Source organism: Balaenoptera musculus, chromosome 11 (genome assembly GCF_009873245.2).
Source record: "Balaenoptera musculus isolate JJ_BM4_2016_0621 chromosome 11, mBalMus1.pri.v3, whole genome shotgun sequence".
NCBI lineage: Eukaryota > Metazoa > Chordata > Mammalia > Artiodactyla > Balaenopteridae > Balaenoptera > Balaenoptera musculus.
Genome location: NC_045795.1, coordinates 43,595,662 through 43,617,280, shown reverse-complemented (window position 1 = coordinate 43,617,280; position 21,619 = coordinate 43,595,662). Strand labels below are relative to the sequence as shown.

Genomic DNA, 21,619 nt, shown 5'->3' with positions numbered 1-21,619 from the left:
ATTCTGAAGTCTGAGATCATTCCCTCTGTGCTGTGCTTTGGTCATGTTAGCTCTTTAGCAGCTGCCTCCAAGCTGCAACCTCCTCGCCCGCCCCACCTTGAGTAATCCTGAGAAACCAATGGAGATTCACTAAACTTGGTGTAGTAGTCATAACAATTAAAGACATGTGCTGTGGGGTTAGTCTTCCCAGTATTAATGGCTATGGATTCCACTCACTTACTCATTTCTCTGATGTTTTTGCCAGTATGGACCAAGCCTCCTTGAAAAGCCCTCTTCCTGTGGTGTCCATGATACCAATTTCTGTTGGCTGCCTTTCTTCCTGACTCTTCCTTCCTTGCCCCTTCAAGGGCGTTCTTTCCTCGACATGCACGTTAACAGCATTGATGTGGCCTAATGGTGTCTATCTATTGTTCTTTTCTTTTAACAATCTCATGTGTTATTGGGTTTTTACTACCACCCATATTCTTCCAGGTAGCTTTCTCTTTCTTCTTTTCTGTCTTGAAGTCTCTCCTGAGTTTCAGATCCATGTATCAAGTATATGCTGGATATTTCTATCTGAATCACTAATGGATACTTCGATACTAATTATACATCTGAACTTAGAAGTTTTCATTCATTAAATGTTCTTACTCAAACTCATCCTTCCCTAACCCAGAAATATCAACAACTTCCCAGTCACCCCAGCAAGAAAGCTGGGGACAAGTCCCAATTTTTTTCTTCTACCCACTCTTCTTTATCCAATCAATCATCAATTTCTATTTATCACCTAAGTAACCACAAACTCCGTCCCTTCTCCCCTTCCCTACTGCCATTACTCTAGTTCACAATCTCTGCATTGCTGGCTTGCATTAACCTTCTAACTCATCTCTCTGCTTCCATTACTTATGCACTTAAATCTTTCCTACCAGAGACAGACTGAATAATCTAAAATGCAAATATGACCAGTTGGAAAGGCAAATATGACCAGTTGGAAAGGAGAACATTCAGTCTCTAAAACAAAGTGCACAGGGTCCTTATAATATAGTCGCTGCCTTTCTTTCCAGCCTCATTTCCAGTCACTATTATATCATACACCATATTCCAGGTTTGCTAAATTTTTTATAGTTCTTTGTTTACATAAATTCTGTTAGTTCTTTATGCTCTTTTCTCTGTCCATAACTCGCTACCCCTCCAAACCCTCAGCTCTAACCCTCACTCAGCAAGAATGATGCCTATAATTACTTATTTTTTTCAATACTCTGTTGAGGTGTCATCCTCTCCAAGAAGCCTTCCTGATATCACATTAGGCTGGGTGCCCTTTCTTTGTGCTAACAGAATCCTGAACACATTCCTCTGCCCTTGGACCTATCACTTCATCTGTCTTCTCTATTCACTCCTCAAGGGGAGTGGAATCAGAATTCAGCCCAATGCTTAATGGGTCCTAATAAGCATTTGTTAAACTGAAGTATTTTAAGGGCAAGGTTTTTTTGTCAAATTTTTCAGTTTCAATATCTTCTGGGCCACCTTTTTATTTTTACAGATATATGCATATAGGTATCCCCCACTTTTTTAAAGTTCTTGTTACACCACTTCACTTTTATGAAAGCCCTATATTAGTACCTGTGTTCACCAGTCAGAGGAAATCTGAAGAGGACTTTTACTTTGGGAAAAAATGTGAAAGTCAAAAATAGCATTCAGCGTTTGTTTTGCAGCAGCCATTACAGAGGCAGTGTGCACCCCAAACAGTCAAAGTGGTACCACCAAGCTCCTTCCTGGGGACCCACATTCAGCATCTCAGCATCAAGCTCCCAGAGCTTTGAAATGTCTGTGAGCATCTGTGCTTGATCTCGATTTATTTTGTGTAACCTTAGCAAGATGTGTCCCAAGGTATCAAAAACACCCAAGAAAGCAGCTTAGTGTAAAACTAGAGACAATTAAGAGTTTGGATAGTGGTAAACAAAATCAAGACATTGTACATGCTTGAAACTGCCTGCATTTACCATTCATACTGTTTACACAAGAGAAGAACATTGAAAGCTGCCAAGGTTCCTATTGGTTTTGCTAGTATCAAAGTGGCCTCCTTTAATCAGCATCCAGTAATGGAAAAAATGGTGAGTCTATTGCTTGAGTGGGTTGACAGGTATCCAAAGCGTGGTGTCCTGTTATCTTATACTTAAGGAGAAATCAATCAGTCTTTTAAATTAACTGAAACAGAAAGCCCTGGACAATGGTGGGGAAAGTGTTGTGAGTGGAAAATGTAGTTAGGGTGGTTTGATTGGTTTTCGAGGAGAGGGAAGCTTCATGGCTTAAAGCTTCCTGGAGGGAGTGTTTCAGCTGATACTGAAGCTGCCAGGAAGTCCGCAGAAGAACTGAAGAAAATAATTACAGAAGGTAGTTACTCATTTAAACAAGTTTTTCAACTGTGATGGAACTGCAATTTACTGGAAAAAGTTGCCAAACAAGACATTTATTTTGATATAAGAAAAGCAGGCTCTGGACACAGGCATCCAAGAAAGGTATGAAGCTGAGTCCGGCCTCTGTACCCCGACACCGAATTAAATTTTGGAGACAGAGTTTTGGGTGAAGTAGAAAAGAATAGCTTTATTGCTTTGCCAGGCAAAGGGGGCCACAGCACGCTAATGTCCTCAAAAACTGTGTGTCCCAACCTGGAGGGGTAGTGAGGAGTTTTATAGTAAGGGTCCAAAGAGGAAGGTCGGCATGGTCAGCTCGTGGACACTCTTCTGATTGGTTGGTGGTGAGGTAATGGGGAGTCAGCACCATCAACCTTCTGCTTCCAATCAGTCTGCGGTCTGTGTGCTTGTGGGCAACATACAGTTAACTTCTCCCACCTGGTGGGGATTTCAGTATCTGCAAAACAGCTCAAAGATATTGTTATGTGTATCCCTTGAGGGGGAACCAGGACCCTGCCCCAAGGCTGCACTATTGTTTCTGGACTGCTCCTCCCTTGTCTCCCTGTCCCCTCCCTTCCCTGATTAGCAACTGTTTGAACCTGCTCCTTGGAACTCAGGGAAGGTCATGGAGGCTGAAGGAAGCCTATTTCCTGTAATCAAGAAAATGTGGGACACAGAAAGGCTTTTGTGTCCAGGAGCCCCACAGGGTTCTGCTCAGTTTCAGGTTTACCCTGATGTCTGTTATCAATGCCACTTATGATGCTGCCCTTAGGCACTTACTAGTGTGCCATTCAGAAAATCTGAGGGCATTTAAAGACATTGGTAAGAATACACTTTCTGTTGTGTTTTGTTCATATTCAAGCAGTTGGAATATCCAAGTGATTGTTTCTGAGTACAAGTGACCTTTGAACAACATGAGATTGAACTGCGGGGGTCCACTTTTAAGCAGGTTTTTTCAATAAATACTACAGTACTATACAATCCATAGTTGTTTGACTCCATGGATGCAGAACAATAGACATGAAGGGCATACTGCAAAGTTATACTTGGATTTTGACTGGGCAGGGCGGGTGTCCCCACCCCCATGGTCATTAAAGTGACCACTGTACCTGAGTGAACACACTTGCCCTTTTGTTGAAAAATACCATAGAGAAAATGACCTTGATAATAGATGTCTTCTGATTGTCAAAATTGTGCTGTTCCTCCACTTGGCATGACCAAGGATGGCAATAACATTTGTGTTGTGATCTTACTGCAGAATATGAGGTTGTTGCTGCAGCCAAGACCTAACAGCCATGATTAAGGCTCACTATTTGCAAACTGAAATGCATTTTTTTGTTAAGTGCCATTGAGAGATAGGGCAACGCTGAAGCACCTTTACGAGAGATCTGAAAAGAAGACAATATAAAATGGGCAATCACCAACCTTGGAGATGTTCTTGGTAGGCTAACAGTCTCCATGAGACATGACTTTTGGAGGAAACTATCCCAAGCAGTGAATGATTTTAAATGCTTCGAACCAGCAACATTAAATAGGACAATAGTGACTTTGGCTACTGAGACTAGGTTTGTGGACGTCAGTGATGATGATGTTGAAGAGGTTTTGGCATCCCATGACCATGGAATGACAGAGGAAGAGTGGATGAAGTTGCAAGAGGAAAGGATACAAACTGAAACCAAAAACAACAGTGAACAGCCTGAAAGTGAAGTCTTCCAGGGGCAGAACGAGAAGCACTGCATGTGATTTCGCCAGGATCGACAGTGACGCAAGGATTGCAGGAAAGTCTGACTCTAGTTTTGAAAGGGCATGCACATTCAGAGAGGTTTGCAAGATGTTTTTAGTGCGTGCAAAGGATTGCGTGCTAGAAAAATGTGTGGCACTAAACAGGGAAGCATTCTGTCCTGTGTCAAGCCTTCCACACCAGCCACTGCAGACAACGAACCTCGACCTTTGACATCAAGTCAAGAGACAAAGAAAGTGCAGATGTGAGTGACCTGCCTGCCCTGAGGGGTTCAGACAACAATGAGATGAGATGTTAATAGATGACCCTCTTCCTGTCTTTCCTACACTCCCCTCTCCTGTACCTCCCGCCACCCCAACCTCTGATGAGTAAGCCTCACACACTGCCATCAGCACCGCTCAGCCTCCCAGCCTGCTAGCTGTGCTCTGGATGCTGGTGAGTGAAACCACACTGCACGTACATTATTTCTACTTTGTACGGGCTGTGTCTTTATCATATCATTTCTGCTTTTACTATATGGTAGTGTTATTTTATGTTTTATGTGCTATTTGGTATGATTTGGTAGGTTATTTTGGGGGTCTGGGAATGCTCAAACACTTTTTCATATAAATTAATAGTAGTTGCTTCTTTATTTTATACCATTTCTACTTACAAAAGTTTTTAGGAACCCTCTACTTTTGGGAAACCAATATATATATATATACAGATATATATATCTGTATATGTATATATTAATTATAATTATTAATTATATAAGACAATTATATTAATTATAATGCAATTATTTTGTTATTATTCTATTATTAATATAATTATATTAATTATATAATTATAATACAATTATTAATTATATTAATATACATACATATATATGTAGATGGTCATATAATATACATTTATATATGTATAATGTATGTATTGATAGAGCTATAACCACATTAAATAACTGCTGTCTTCAAAAACACAGTGAAACTCTTATCCAGTTGAAGGAAAATTACTTTGTCAGAGTCCAGCACACTCATGAAAACATGGATTGTAATTTTTCTTTATCCTCATTATAAGGGGTCCCAGCAGCATTCTCCTCAGTGTTCTTTATCCTTTTCATTGTTTATCTGATAAGGAACCAGAGAAGACATTAAAATAAGGAGGGTGGCACTTCAGGGGCCCAAGTGACTCTCTGCCAAGGGGCTCTGATCTGCACCACTCCCATCATTGTATCAGGAACACATGTTTTCAAACAAATGTTCTAATGTAACAACTCATATCCTGGAAAGAGTTTCTACTCACTAATCCAAGAATTGTATTCTCTGGTTTATTCTTTTTACTTGCGATCTTTGTGCTTTTATTTTGGCCAGGAAAAGAGTCATTGTATTTTGTAGAACTGATGCTTGATGGGTTAGCGTTAGGAGTTTTGGAAGTTTTCTTTTTATGGAAATGGTATTTTAAAATAAATTGGCATTTCATTGTTAAACCCATGTCATGTCTTTCAAACACTGATAGCTGTTTATTATTCCTGGCTTTTGTGAGTTGAGTCTATTAATTTGCTACGTCTGTGCCAAGGTTCAAAACCCATGTTTTAAATGTCTACTCCTAAAGTGTGCTCATGGGCCAAACAAACAGCCTTCTGGTGAAAGGAAAAAAAATTAATGTCTATACTAATATGAATAGATGTTTATATGGTGTATGGTATATTTTAAATATTCTAAAACAATGTAAATATTAGTAATAGTCAATCCACAAATATATTAATGAATACATATTTCTTCATTTGTTCTGGACATACCCCTTAGCATTGGATGGTAAGGTTTGTGCCATAAGACTTACTTAACTAGTCAAACACGTTTTTCTGGCTGCAATTACATATTTGTAAATGGCCTCCAAGTACCTTTTATAAGAGTAAAAAGAAAGACCGTTCCAATACCAGAATACATACATTTAAATAAAATTACTGGTCAGTAATGGTTCTATTAAATAATAATGGGGCACAGTTTGCACTGTGGTGAATTGATTTCTACTCCATGAGCCTCCCTGCTTGTCAGACCTTCACATGCCTTTCTGACATCTTGGATCTTGGATGGATATTGGCATTATCTGGGGAGCATTAAAGATATTGATATTCAAACTCTTTTTCTAGAGAGTCTAACCCAGTTGATTTGGATGGGCATTAGTATTTTTAAAAACTCCCCAGTGCATTTTGATGTGTGGACAGAATTGATAATGAAAGGCTGATTGTGATTAACAAGTAATTGAAGGTTAAATGGAAGCTTCTGCATCTGCCCCACCCCCCTGTCCTCCACCCTGGCTGAGATGGTAAATCAAAAGCATGTCACATCCCAGGAGAATGGTAGAAATTAATGCCACTCTTAGGGATCTAAAGCCAGGTGGCCCAAGAGAATTTTCTGTAATGATGGGAATGTTCTATACCTACTGTGAATTAAGAATGCCACCTGCCATATCAGTAACCAAAGACGTTGTGGCCATCAAGCCATCACATTACACTCAACCCCCTCCCCACGGTCCCCCCCCCACCCCACCCCAGGAACTCAGGATGGAAGCAAAGAATACGTGCCATCTAACAGTCAACTGCTGCAGCCAACACCTGACGTTGCACCCTGAGGAGACTCAGAATGGGAAAACACAGGATACTGACCCCAGATAGCTGAGGTGCATATCGAAGGAATGACTTCAGTGAGCCCAGACTCTTGCATTTTAGAAACGCGCTAAATTCCTTAACTTGAGATGTCTTGTTTCTTTAATTAACAGTCATCTTTTGATGTTCTGACTACCTGGTCTTTGTTGCAAAAACTCCTGTATATCCTGGCTCCTCCCCTACCTCTTTGGAGCCGTCCCTTAGAGCTATCTGAGAGGCTGTGTCCTGGGCTTAAGTTCTCAGATTTGTTCACCAAATAAAACATAACTCTCAACTTTTAGGTTGTGCATTTTTTTTCAGTCGACACTCTCCTATCCAACAGAGCACCCATTAGCCACTTGTGGTTGTTGAGCTCTTGACATGTGGCTAGTGCAACTGAGAAAGTGAATTTAAAATTTTATTTTTAAAGTTTAAATTTAAATAGCCTCTTGTGGTTAGCAGCTGCTGTACTGGACAGTATGGTTTCTAATGGATGCAGAAGTGGTAAACTCTTCTGCATTTCCAAAAAATACTTCCTGATGTCTCTGGTTAGAAGTAATCTTGTTCCTATCTGTACTTTTCCTATTGCTGCTGTAACAAATTTCCACCAGCATAGTGGCTTAAAAGAATGCAAATTTAGGATTCTAAGTTCTTAGGTCTGGAGTTTCTGGAGGTCAGAAGTCCGAAATGGGTCTTACTAGGCTACAAGCAAAGTGTTGTCAGGGCCATGTGTTTTCTGGAGGCTCTAGGAGTGAATCTGCTTCCTTGTCTCTTCCATCTCCTTGAGGTTATCTGCATTCCTCAGCTTGTGGCCCCTTCATCCATCTTCGGAGGCAGCAGTGTAGGGTCTTCAGATCTCTCTCTGACTCTGACATTCCCACCTCCCTCTTTCACTTAGCATGACACTTCTGATTACACTGGACCCACTTGGACAATCCAGAAAATCTCCTCATCTCAAAATCCTTCATTTAATCACACCTTCACAGTGCCTTTTGCCATGTAAGGTAACATACTCGCAGGTTCCAGGGATTAGGCCGTGGATATTTTGGGGGAGCCATTGTTTAGCCTATTCCACCAGTGTTTCTTGCCCCACCTTGCCTGATATATAGTTTCTCGTGTGCTTTCTTATCCACTTCCTTGAAAGCAGCAGGTGAGTCTCAATGATTTCAATCGCTGGGTTAAAGCTGTGGCTTTCATACCATAGGTGCTCAAAATATGTTTGCTGGAATGAATTGATTAAAGAAATAGACATATACATATTACAATATATGATAGATAACTAATAAGAACCTACTGTATAGCACAGGAAACTCTTCTCAATACTCTGCAATGACCTATATGGGAAAAGAGTCTAAAAAAGAGTGGATATATGTATATGTATAACTGATACACTTTGCTGTGCAGTAGAAACTAATGCAACATTGTGAATCAACTATACTGTAATAAATTTTTTTAAAAAAAAGAATGGAATAGGGCAAATAAAAAAATAAAGAAAATAAAAGAACAGAGTATTTGATAGATGCTGACTGAGTGAATGAAGCAACAAGGTGGATCTGATGCAGCAAATTAATTTTGAGAATTTCATGCATTGAAATATTCACCAATCAATCGATCAATGGACCCACAGAACAGATTTTGGAGCAGTATTCATCACTTGCCAATCAAATACAGACTTAAGAATTCTGCCCTGGTCTGTTCATTTCGGCTAAATATGCAGGCATGAAAGCCACAGCCTGTTTGCCTGATTCTCTAGGAATTAAGTCAAGAACAAAGAGGGTGGAGGGATGTCTCCTGATACATTTCATAATATCACCAGAACGTTTAAAGATTAATACCTTATTTGACAAAGGAAATTAGTATATGAAAATCTATATGATTACTTTATTAAGGCTTTATGTCTACGGGAACAATTTAGGTTTTTTAAAAAGACAGTCCAGGATAGAAAATGTCCAGTTTGATTATTATATCCACAAAATTTAAACATATACAAAAGTAGAAGGATCATATAACAGACCCCATGCTTAGACAACATCACCCAGCTTAGACAACTGTCTCCCCATTGCCCATGTTGTCCTCATCTGTGCTCGTGTCACCTCCTCCACCCCAACCCTATTTTCAAGCAAATCCCAGAATTGTATCATGTTATCCATAAATTTATTCATTTATAAACACATTTGGGCAGATTTGTTAATGAATTTCCTCCTATTCATGCTGGCTTCCTGCACGTTTTGGCCACTCCATCATCTTGCTGACATTTATTGTCTTTTCTTTACCTTATGTGGAATTTTGTACTAAAAGACAAAACATAGCAACTAAACATAGAAAAGGCTAAGTTGGTCAGCCTTGTTTAATTTTCCTATTATTTTAATTCATATTTTAGAAAGTAGCTTACAAAGTGGAAATATATGAGATTGCACATGAGTTAAAACAATATTTGCATTTTTATTTAGGAGGACAAAGGAAAGGTCTTAACCACAGGGAAAATATGAGTGAAAAACCAAGCTCTGCTCACTTTCGTTTCAGGAACATATTAAATGTTAAGGTAAAACATGTATAATCCAGTTTGAGAAGACACATAGAGAGCTCCCAGGATTAGGGGATATTCTGAGGGAAAACTTCTCATAGGAAGAATTAAGTGAAGGCAAAACTAGAAGTGAGAAACAAGATTTTGTTGAAGATGAAAGTTTGGTCAGAAAATATAAAGCTGTATAGAATACAGTTTCATAAAATGTGAAAATACCAAATGTTTCTTTTGGGCACTACAGTATTCTCTTTTCATATATATCTGTATACAGTGATTGTAAGTGGCCTTCCTCAATACATTAAATATGTCAATAAAAGTGCATATCATCAGGGTTGGCTGGATTGGAGATGATGATAACAACATTGACAGTTGCCTCTGTCTTTCTGCCATTTCTTTCTGTCTTATTATCTTTAACTATCAACCAGAGCTAATTTATCCACTCAATGGACGTGAGTCACAGTACTTTATTCGTAAGGATACCAATTAAATACTTGGAGAATGAAGTAAAATCAATTTCTGCTTTTTCAAATCCAAATCTAGCATTCTAAAATTTATCAAGCTGAAATTCCCTGTTATGCCACTGTTCCAAAGCAGAAAGTGTCTATGCACCTGTTCCATTCATAGACTCATAATGATTTTTAGCTGAATAGAATATATGAGGTGATCTGATTCAGCTCCATGTTTGGACCCAGAAGTCTCTGGATTAAATGAATTGCTAAAGGTCACACAGTTAAAAAGTGTCAGTTCAGAGACAAGAAACCAACTTTCCTGTCTTCCAGTTGGTGTGCCCATCCCACGTATTACAAAAGATGAAGTGACAAATGAAGAAAATTATTTGATTCTGTTAACTATGGTGGTATACGAATCTGTGCTTTAATAAAATGACTTTGAAAAAAAGTTGTTTCAAGAAGTTATGTGAGTTTTAAGGTTCCCTTCAAGCTCTAACATGATGAATTTATCAGAAGAGGTCCTAGTTTGCATTTTTTTCAAAACAAACAACTTTTTATTGAAGTATAGTTTGTTTACAATGTTAGTTTCTGGTATATAGCAAAGTGATTCAGTTATATATATTCTTTTCAGAATCTTTTCCAAGAAAAGTTATTATGAGATATTGAATATAGCTCCCTGTGCCATACAGTAAGTCCTTGTTATTTATCTCTTTTATATATAGTAGTTTGTATCTGTTAATCCCAAACTCTTAATTTATCCCTTTCTCCCCTTCCCCTTTGGTAACCATAAGTTTGTTTTCTATGTCTGTGAATCTGTTTCTGTTTTGTAAATAAGTTCATTTGTACTGTTTTTTAGATTCCACATATAAATGATATCATATGGTATTTGTCTTTCTCTGTCTGACTTACTTCACTTAGTATGATAATCTGTAGGTCCATCCATGTTGCTGCAAATGGCATTATTTCATTCTTTTTTTATGGCTGAGTAATATTCCATTGTGTGTGTGTGTGTATCACATCTTCTTTATCCATTCATCTCCTAGTTTGCATTTTTTAAAAAATTGAACACTATATTTTTGCATAAACTAACATAATAAAACTTTGCCAAATATTTCCAAAAGATAAAATACAAATAGAGGAAAGAAGAGGAGGTCAGGAGTCTGCTCTGGTCTCTATTTTTTTGATATTAGCGAAGGTGATGATATGTTTATAGTTGTGCTAAGAACATCAATCTCCCCACATCCTCAGCTTTTGCTCTGAAGACTTCCTCACCTCCTGGGCTTAATTAAAACTTGGTTCTACCTTGACTTTACCACCTGCCCATCCACCACCTAGACTCAGAGCTGAGTGTGGAGAGGGTTCTCCTTACTCCCCATGACTGTGTTTAGATAATTTCTCCTCCACACCAGACCATACATCCAGCTTCCAATCGCACATGTAGGTTTTTTACAGGTATAGCAAAATCAGCTGTTCCCAATGCCCATCTCTCTCATCCCACTGTGGAATCTACCTTTGTCCTATGTTCACTGTCTCAGAGGACAATGCCCCAAGTTTGCAATTGCCCAAGACAAAACCTGGGAACCATACTCGGCCCCTCCCAACTCACCACATTCAGGCAAATTCAAATTCTGCTGATTCTACCAGATAAATATACCTCCAGTCTGTTTGCTGCTCTCCAAACCGATGACTCATATTGTGTCCAGTCACTGTCATTTCTTTCATGACCTGGGGCCACAGCATCCCTCGCCTTTACACTCAGACCTTCCTAGTCTATGTATCTGCTTGGTGACAATCACATGCAAGGTATTTTTTTCTTTTAGCATCCATACTGTTTTCATAATGGGAACTGAACATCAGGACAACCAAAAGATTTGCTCACAGTAACACAACTCTTGGGTGTTAGAACTAGAGATTCTGACTCCTTACTAGGGTTCCACTAACTTCCAGATGGCCCTTCTGCAGGTCTTGAGATGTGTGCATCTCCTAAAGATAAACAGTGCAAAACCGAGGCCTTACCACAGGATAAAATGATAGGAGGCTCTCAACTTCTAAACCCTAATATTCAGCTGCTCAAAGGACAAATTCTGAATCATAATAATGACATTTAGATGCCGTCAGTCTACAGTGCTGTGACATTTTGAGAACCATAACTTCATTGTGTATAGCTTGTTTGTACTTTCCAATATTTTATTTTATTATCATTAAAAATCATGCTTGTTTTTTAAGGACTTTAATTTTCAAATTGCCACCAATGAAGAACTGAGTTATTCTTTGGTCAAAGTTATAATAATCAGTTGCCCATGAAGTCAAATAAAAAGAACTTACAATCAATGAAGAACATAGTAAATATCTTCATTATTCTTGGCTACACTTTTCCCAGGTCAGAATTATTTCAGATATGATGGAACATTAACCAAAGTAAAAATATGTATGTCGCCCCACATACAGGGACCTGCCCATTTTTGCAAGGTCATTGGCTACTGCTTACATTCTAAGGTCAGTGAAAAGTAATCTCACGTTTCACCTGATTTAAGCTGGAGAGAGTAAACAAAACAATGGAATGTGTAGAGGGGCATTTTGAGATATGCAGGTTTTGGAGGGGACTTATTGAGCCAACTTCAAAGGGCAGAGAATTACAGAAACTAGTTTTTACTCATCCAGGGTTTTATTCATTCTGTATAACTCAAGTTCATTGTAACTTGATCTATATTCAGTATTTTTTGAAATCAAAGTATGTTGTCATTTTGGCCTATTTTTAATGTCCCCCTCCCTTTAAAATTTAGAAAATATCTGCGTCCATATTGGATCTCTGTGCAAGGTTAGGAAATGCAGTGAGAAACTGGGCTTCATTAAAATTAAAAACTTCTGCTTTGTAAAGAACACTTTTAAAAGAATGAAAAGGTAAGTCACTGACTGGGAGAAAATCTTTGCAAAGCACATATATGATAAAGAGCTGGTATCCAAAATGTATAGATATCCCTAAAATCTCAACAGTAAGAAAAACAATTTGATTTAAAAAAATGAGCAGAAGGTCTGAACAGACACTTCACCAAAGAAGATAAACATATGAGGAGATGATCAACACCATATGTCATTTAGGGAACTGTAAATTAAAACAACAATGAGTTGCCACTACATAACTATTAAAAATGGCCAAAATCCAAAAAACTGACAACACCAAATGCTGGTGAGGATGTGGAGCAACAGGAACTCTAATTCATTGATGGCAGTAAAGCAAAATGGTACAGCCTCTTTGGAAGGCAGTTTGGCAGTTTCTAACAAAACTAAACATACTCTTACCATATGATTCAGAAATCAAGTTCCTTCGTATTTACTCAAAGGAGTTGAAAACTTATGTCCACACAAAAACCTGTATGGGGCTTCCCTGGTGGCGCAGTGGTTGAGAATCTGCCTGCCAATGCAGGGCACACGGGTTCGAGCTCTGGTCTGGGAAGATCCCACATGGCGCGGAGCAACTAGGCCCGTGAGCCACAACTACTGAGTGTGTGCGTCTGGAGCCTGTGCTCCGCAACGGGAGAAGCCACGATAGTGAGAGGCCCGCGCACCGCGATGAAGAGTGGCCCCCACTTGCCACAACTAGAGAAAGCCCTCACACAGAAACGAAGACCCAACACGCCAAAAATAAAATAAATAAATTAATTAATAAAAAAAAACCTGTATGTAGGTATTTATAGCAGCTTTATTCATAATTGCCAAAACTTGGAAGCAACCAAGATGTTCTTCAGTAGGTAACTGTATAAATAAACTGTCATCTATCTGGACAATAGAATATTATTCAGTGATAAAATGAACTATCAAGCCACAAAGACATAGAGGGGCCTTAAATGCATATTGCTGTTAAAGAAGCCAATCTAAAAATACTACATGACTACAACTGTATGACATTCTGGAAAAGGACAAACTATGGAAACAGGAGAAGGATGAGTGGTTGCTAGGGGTTCAAGGGGAGGGAGGGAGGGATGAATAGGCAGAATACAGAGGATTTTAGGGCAGTGAAACTCATCTGTATGATACTGTAATGGTAGATACATAGTATTCATTATACATTATCAAAGCCGTAGACTGTACAACACAAACAATGAACCCTATGTAAACTTTGGACTTTAGTTAGTAATGATGTGTCAGTAATGTATCAATCGTAAGAAATGTATCACATTAATGCAACATGTTAATAATAGGGGGAACTGTATGAATGTGTGTGTGTGTGTGTGTGTGTGTATGTGTAGGAGGAGGAGGAGGAAGGGGGTAGATGGAAACTCTCTGTACTTTCTATTCAATTTTCTGTAAACCTAAAAAGGAAGAGTGTGAAATTACATTTCTTCAGAAGATACATTATGAATTTTTGAATATTATGTATTGTTTCCTTTGTAAAACAACTTTGCTGAGGTATAATTGGTATACAAAGAATGGCACATATTTAGTACATACAATTTTGTGAGTTTGGACCCATGCAAACGCTTGCGATACCATCACCACCGTCAAGATAATAGACATCCAACACTTCCCAATTTCCTTGTGTCCCATTTTTTTTCTTTGTGGTTAGAACACTTAACATGAGATCTGTCTAGCGCCTTCATAAATATTGAAGTGCACAGAACTGTATAATTAACAATTATAGGCATACCGTTGTACAACAGATCTCTAGAACTAATTCATCTAGCATAACTGAAACTTTATATCCATTGAACAAATCCTCATTTAATATCCAAAATATATAAGATGTTTAATACCTTCTTATAGAATGGGAGAAAATATTTGCAAACCATATATCTGATAGGCATTTTTTTCTAGACCCTTTAAAAGTTCTTGTTGTGTAGAGTTGATTGATTGAGTAAAAAATTTGACTGAAAGGGCAAAAAAGTTAAGCCCTCACACATTGCGTAAACTCACAAGATAGCAGAGACTTGCTACTTATTTCAATCTTGCCCTCTTGTATGATTCAATATCAAAATATAAATCGAACTGATAATTTTATTTAGCTTAGGAAAGCGAAGATAGAAGTTTGTAATGATTATGATTGGTAGAGTAACAAAATAATTTGGGGTCCAGTTTTGTTTCAACTAAATTGCTATTTCAAATCAATTTCCTGGTTTCATTTTAGTTGAGTTTGATTCACCACATGCAGTTTTACCATACGCACTTTTGCAGTGCACCGGGTAAATTCCAAAAGGAGCCAGCACATTTCAGCTGATATAGTTCAAGTTCAGTTGAAACTTAACACAGTAGAAGCCTTTTTCCTTTTCATCAAAGTTTTTCATGCCTGAATGTACTTTGTGTAATTAGTCAACTGTTTGGAAATTGTCATCTAACTTTCACTTATTTTAATGAAATTTAAAAATCCAAGAAATCTGCTTTTGTGTGTCTTCTCAGTCTTCTTAAATTTTTCTTAATGCTTCTTAGGTTTCTCTGATAATTTTCTTTTTTAAATCCAGAGCAGGATTTCTATGTTTGTTAGTAACTGAATTGGAGCTGCCTAAGGAAATGAGAATATCAGAAGAGTTTTATGTATAACCTCGTGTTTTATTTAATTAATTATCAAAAATTAATGATAAATTTATAAGATGGTATAACACTGGTTTTTCTTTTCCTTTTAATATAGGACACCTGCTTTCTTCATAATGAATGTATGGTTATTGTGAGTTACACTTTTTTTGTTGTTGTTCTCTGAAGAATATCATGTAATATTTTTATCAGCATATTTACCCATCAATTTACTCAAATAAAAGAATTCCAAAATGTCATACGTCATGTATATGTCATGTAGTTTAAAGAACTTGAAGATCTCACAATCCATGCCTGATAAAACTTGTGTGGAAAAATCACCCCATACACAAACAGAAATGATCTGATAAAATCAAGTTGTTTTCTCAAGCCTTTAGCACAAATGTGAACCTTTGAATCAAAATCATTGACACTTTTTATGTTACTCAATTTTTTTTACTTCAAGTGGAAAGAGAATTTTTAATGTTTGGAACTAAAAACTGAACATGTACACATATGTGGAACTGTTAGTGTATCTTTAAGCTATGAAGAATCTCCCCACATTTGAAAAAGGTCGTTTTCTTTTCATTCACACTTTCATTAATGTGTTCTCATTATAAAAACATCCTATAAGTTTCCACTCATATAAAATTAAATATGTATGCATATATAGTTATATTAACCCAGATGAGGGTTAATATTCCATTTTAAAGGAAGTTTTAATACACTTATTAGAAGGATTGGCAATTTTCAAGAACAATGACAGCAGAACGCAAATCAATCAGTGTGATACACCACATCAACAGAAGAAAAGACAAAAACCACATGATCATCTCAATAGATGCAGAAAAAGCATTTGATAAAATTCAAGATCCATTCATGATAAAAAGTCTTACCAGAGTTGGTACAGAGGGGACATATCTCAACATGATAAAAGCTGTTTATGACAAACCCACAGCCAACATAATACTCAACAGTGAAAAGCTGAAATGCTTAAGTTTTGAATGAATTCAAAATGCTAGACTTCACAATTCAAGTGTAAGCCTAGGAGTCAGCACATCCACTGGGGGGCAGAAGCGCACCAGGAACGCTCACAAGCAGACCAGCCCTGGAACACAGGGTGATGCCCCCAGAAGATGCTGACGCTCCCAGGGAGGACATTGCTGGCCTGTGACTGTCTCCAGCTATGCCCTCTGTGGGCTCACCCACCTGCTCTCCCTTGTGGCAAGAGGGCTCATCTGCAGGGTGCCTGGGAGAGGGAGGCCCTCAGCCTCCAGCCAACAGGGCTTTCTCGGAGAGAAGCTGAGATGCCTCAGGATTTGAGTTCTTGTACCACTAGCGCCCTGGCTAGTTAAAGGACCCTGAGTCTCCTTGAGGGTCCCTCTTTTGTTGATATTAGCTGCACAACTGACGTGTTTGAATTTTACTCAGTCATTTAAGGAAGGCAAAGAAACAAAGGGATGACAAGTTGCTTTTGTTTGTAATACTTTGAAATAGCAGGGGAAAACCAGACAAGGACATACGTTCCTTTTAAGAGAACACAAAGACTGCATTCATCTCTCTCTCTGATTGAAAATACTCTTTACATGTAAGACAAGAAACCACACTGAAATAGTGGTTTGTATCCTTGGCATTAGGGAGAGAATGGCGATTAGTTTAAAGTCGGAGTTGCTGCCAAGCTACAGACTAACTTGGGATAACTTGTCTAGAAGTCAGGATAGATAAAAGAAGTGACCGTCCCTAAAGCAGGACTCTTACTATGATGTGCATGGGGATCCCCTGGGGATCTTGCTGAAATGCAGATTCTGAATGAGTAGATGTGCCTGTGATTAAGCTATGTTTGAGAGCCAGGTATTCAGACAACCTCAGGAGAGAGAAAATAGTCCCATTGTGTGCTTGCTGGGTGAAGAAGCAGGCTTTGTTTTCCTTTTAGGTCCTGGAAGTTAACTGCAGTGTGAGGCTTGCTAGTGTACGTACAACCTACAAGGATTCTTTCAGAACCCTACTTTGTCCCATTGTGTATTGTTGGCAAGCACTCAGGTGTCACTCTCAAGAGCGACAGTTCAAAAAAAAGAAGCAGACTCACAGATCTAGAGAACAAACTAGTGGCCACCCGTGGGGAGAGGGAAGGGAGGAGGGGAAATGTAGGGGCAGAAGATGAAGAGGTACAAACTATTAGGTTTAAAATAGGCTACAAGGATATATATTGTCCAATATGGGGAAATACAGCCAATATTTTATGATAACTATAAATGGAGTATAATATTCAAAAATTGTGAATCACTCTATTGTGCACTAGTAACTTATACAATATTGTACATCGACTATACTTCAATTAAAAAAAAAGAATGACAGTTCAAAGTGGAGAGAAAGCTGATCTTTTTCTCTGAGCCTCCTTCTAGCTGCTAGCATGGTACTCAATGCATATCCTTAAGAACTGAGGAATTGGTTAACTTCAGAGAGAATGAATGAGGGCATGCTAATGAAGAACAATTTCCATTGGCTGGACCTCTACTATGTGCTGGGTGCTTTGTTAAGGACTCTACATATATCATTTTTAACCCTTTGAGGGAAAATTTGTTAACTCTGTTGTAAAGTTAGTGGGACCAAGACTTGGAGACCATAAATAACATGCCAATGTTCCATAGTTTATAAGAGTCAGAGTTTGTGTCACTTCAGAAAAGGATATCCTTGGATATCGTTAAGAATATTAAGGATTTCCATCCCGGCAATGATCTTGTGTCAATTGCAGTGGCACAGGCGCTGTGATGTCAACGTCAGAGCTGTAACAGGATTGCTGACGAGCAACCATAATGCCTTGCATCCCTGTACTGTATCATTGCCCCAGCGTTGTGTTTCCCCCAGGGTGTGGGAGCTTCCCCAGGCTCCCACCGCTCTTGCTTGCATGGTACACTGAATCCCCCATGCAGAGATTGAGTGGCCGTGGCGAGCATTTGCTTCCTCAGCTGTTCTCTTGGCTCTTCCACTGCCTCTTGTCCTCTGCTGGCCCCTGGCAAGTGAGTGTGGTGTGCAGACAAGCAGTGTGTCTTCAAAGGCAGCAAACACCAAGTCATTTGAAAGTTCATCTATCTCTAGAGCATGGTTGCAGCAACCATTGTGATGATTCCACCAAAATCGTAGCAGAGTTTCTTCTTTCCTGTTATTTAAACTCTACCAGATCTACCCTTACTTACACCCTAGGGCAGTGTTTTCCATACTAGAAGTGCTGTGAAAACCCTAGTGGGCCATGAAGTCAAATGACCAGCATTTCCTTTTTTGAAAAAAAAAAATGAAATGCACTGGAATAGAATTTGAGAATATCAGAGAGCATTCTGCGCAGTGTTATTTCATGGAACTTTTGCTCCATGAATATGTTTCTATGTGTGGTCTGCACTCATTTCCTGTTGCTCCTGCAACAAATTGCCAAACTCTTTAAGGCTTAAAATAACACAGATTTATTACCTTTTAGTTCTGTAGGTTAGAACTCTCACTGTGCTAAAATCAAGGTGTCTGCTGGCTTTTTCCTACTGGGGCTGCAGAGAGAGTCCAGATCCTGGCCTTTCCCAGCTCAGGAGGATGCCCGCTTTCCTTGGCTCATGCCCAGCCCCCAATTCAGAGCAGCAAAGGTGGATTGAGTCCCTTTCACAGCACATCACTCTGACTTTCTTGTCTGGTCTGCCTCCTTCTACTTTTAAGGCCTCTGTGATCACAATGGGCTCATGTAGCACATGGGTAACGCAGAGTGGGCTCCTTGTCTCAAAGTCAATTGATTAGAGCCTTATTTCCCCTTTGACCTTTAACTAACACATTCAAGGTCCTGAATATTAAGATGTAGACACTTTTTGGGGAGCCGTTATTCTACCTTCTACAGGACTACAATGTAAAAGAGTTTGAAAAATACAGCCTGATGATGAATTATTCTGCCTCAAACATAGCAGGTGGCTTTGAAGTGCTGTAGTGGTAGATCAGGTTCAGGTTCATGTCTCCCATGTCTTTGAGCCTCAATCTGAGGATTATTTTGGTTTCTACTAACCTGGCCGTGGCCAATCCACTCAGAAGCCTGACTGTCGGCAGTAACTCTCCCCTTTCTATCTATTCTTTTCCTAAGAACAATTAGGATGATACTGTCACATGGAACACGGAGGTCAAATCAGCATTGTCTTTGAACAAAAAGTCAAGGAGGAAATGAAACAAGGCTAATGTTTTCATAAAAGTAAATCCAAACTCTCGCTCCTGAGACCCTTCCATCTCTCTGTGAATATTCTTTTCATCTCCAGCCATGAGGTTTTGGACCCTTCTCACACTTGCACACACCTTTACGTCATGCACTCAAGGGTCATCAGCTTTGAGAATCCCTGTAACTCTATGAGATAAGCAGGGGTTATCAGCCATGGATTTCAGTTGGGAAAAAACAAGATATTAAGTTATTTGAATAAGGTAGACATACCAATGTAGAAAAGTGTGTAAACATTTTGAGTTAACTTGTATTCATTGAGTATTTATTATGGTCTCAGCTGGGTGCCGAGTGCTATGGGAATATACAAGTAGATGCCATGGTACCAGCCTCATGGAATTTATAATCTTGTTTGGCAGGTAAGATGTGCGTGTGTGTACTTGTGCCTGTGTGCACATGTGTGTGCATGGGTACATGGGCCTGTGAAGGTGTGTGTGTGTATGTGTGTGGATGAGTGTGTGCATGTGTGTGTTTGCGAGTATGTGTAAGCACATGTGTATGTGTTTGTGCGAGTGCACATGTTAATGCGTGCCCGTGTCAGTGTGTGTGCATGCATGTAACTGAACATCAGTGGTAGAAGCATACTCAGGCATGGACATGCAGCTTTGAATCAGACTGACTTCTCCTCAGTTTCTCTTTCAAGGATGTCCTCTTCTCTAACTTGCTTTGAACACTGCCTGTTTAAACTTTGCAGAAAATCATACCACAACCTAGTTAGAAGCTGAGACACTAGCAGGATTTCTGATTGGCCAGTTAATTAAAACTTATCAAGGGAGACTTTAAGTCCTTTGCTCTTTTTGACTTTTCTGTTTCCTCTTGGAAGAGTCAAAAAGGGAAAAATGTGGACTGCAGGAAGAAAAGAGTAAGCAAACTGTGCTTGGGATGCAAACTTTATTGCAAAGAGTGACTGCATGATGGTGAGAAGGTGGGATGCTAGGGGGGAGGGTGGGGGGTAATGCGGCCCCAGAGGAGGGATGAATGGCTGGGAAGAGCACTTGGATTTGCGGGATAGAGAAACGGGAGCCGCAGGAGGCTGCTGGCCGAGAGCATTTTCATCTAGATATTACATCATATGAGCTCTTTCTCCTCCGTCTTCACGGGAGCGGCTGCCGTGGTCCATGCTCTGGAGCTACACACCCTCCCGGTGACCGACCGGACATGGTCAGTCGTCTGGATCAAGGCTCAGGTAGCCTGGCTCGAGGGTATTGCTCCAGAAGATCAAGTCGTGCTCATGGCAGACGGGCCCCTAGAGGATGAGGCTGCCCCAAGCTGGGGTGGGGTGGAGACTCTGACACCCTGGAAGTAGCCGACTGCATGCTTGGAGGTTAGGTCCATGGTTCCCTGGCCCGGGCTGGCAAAGGAAGAGGTCAGACTCCCAGGGTGGCCAAACAGGAGAAAAGAAGAGCGTCCAGGCCAAGAGGCAAATGCAGCACAGCCAGTGCTTTGTCAATGTGGTGCCCACCTTTGGCAAGAAGAAAGGCCCCAATGCCAACTCTTAAGTCCTTTGTAATCCTGGCTTTCTCTAATAAAGCCACTTAGCCCCGTCAAAAAAATAAAATATTACATCACATGGATAATGGAGAAGACTTTTCACTAATTTAATAGAATCACTTTTTTAGCATGTTTTCTTCCTGGTGTCCTAACCAAAAAGGAATGAGAAGATTCTACTTCCTGTTTAATATATATGTAAGTACAATGCCTTCACAAATGACTACATATATATAATATATGTACTTACATTTAACCAAGAATAAAACCATTTGGAAACTAAAGTTTTTAAAAATATGAATTCCTTGTGTTGCCTGCAGAACAAACTCAGAGTTCTATCCTGAGGACATGAGATTTTAAGATCTTTTCCAGATCTAAAATATACCAAGTTTGGATAATGTTAAAAAGAGGCAAGAGCCTGACATCTTTACTGAGTGATACTATTTAACAAGAGGCTATTTAAGATCATGCCTAAAAGGTGAAGGAAAATCCTCGTGGTGATTTCAACGAATTAGAACACATTAAAAAAAATTTATTTTAGTCAAGTATAGGTGATTTACAATGTTGTGTTAATTTCTGCTGTATAGCAAAGTGATTCAATCATACATGTATATATACATTATTTTTCATATTCTTTTCCATTATGGTTTAACCACACGATA

The 21,619-nt window shown here is 39.2% G+C and overlaps 1 pseudogene; it reads left to right on the top strand.

Annotated features, from left to right (window-relative positions):
* Positions 1-20,541: 20,541 nt before the first annotated feature.
* Positions 20,542-20,968, top strand: LOC118904244 (annotated as a pseudogene).
* The last annotated feature ends 651 nt before the right edge of the window (positions 20,969-21,619 follow it).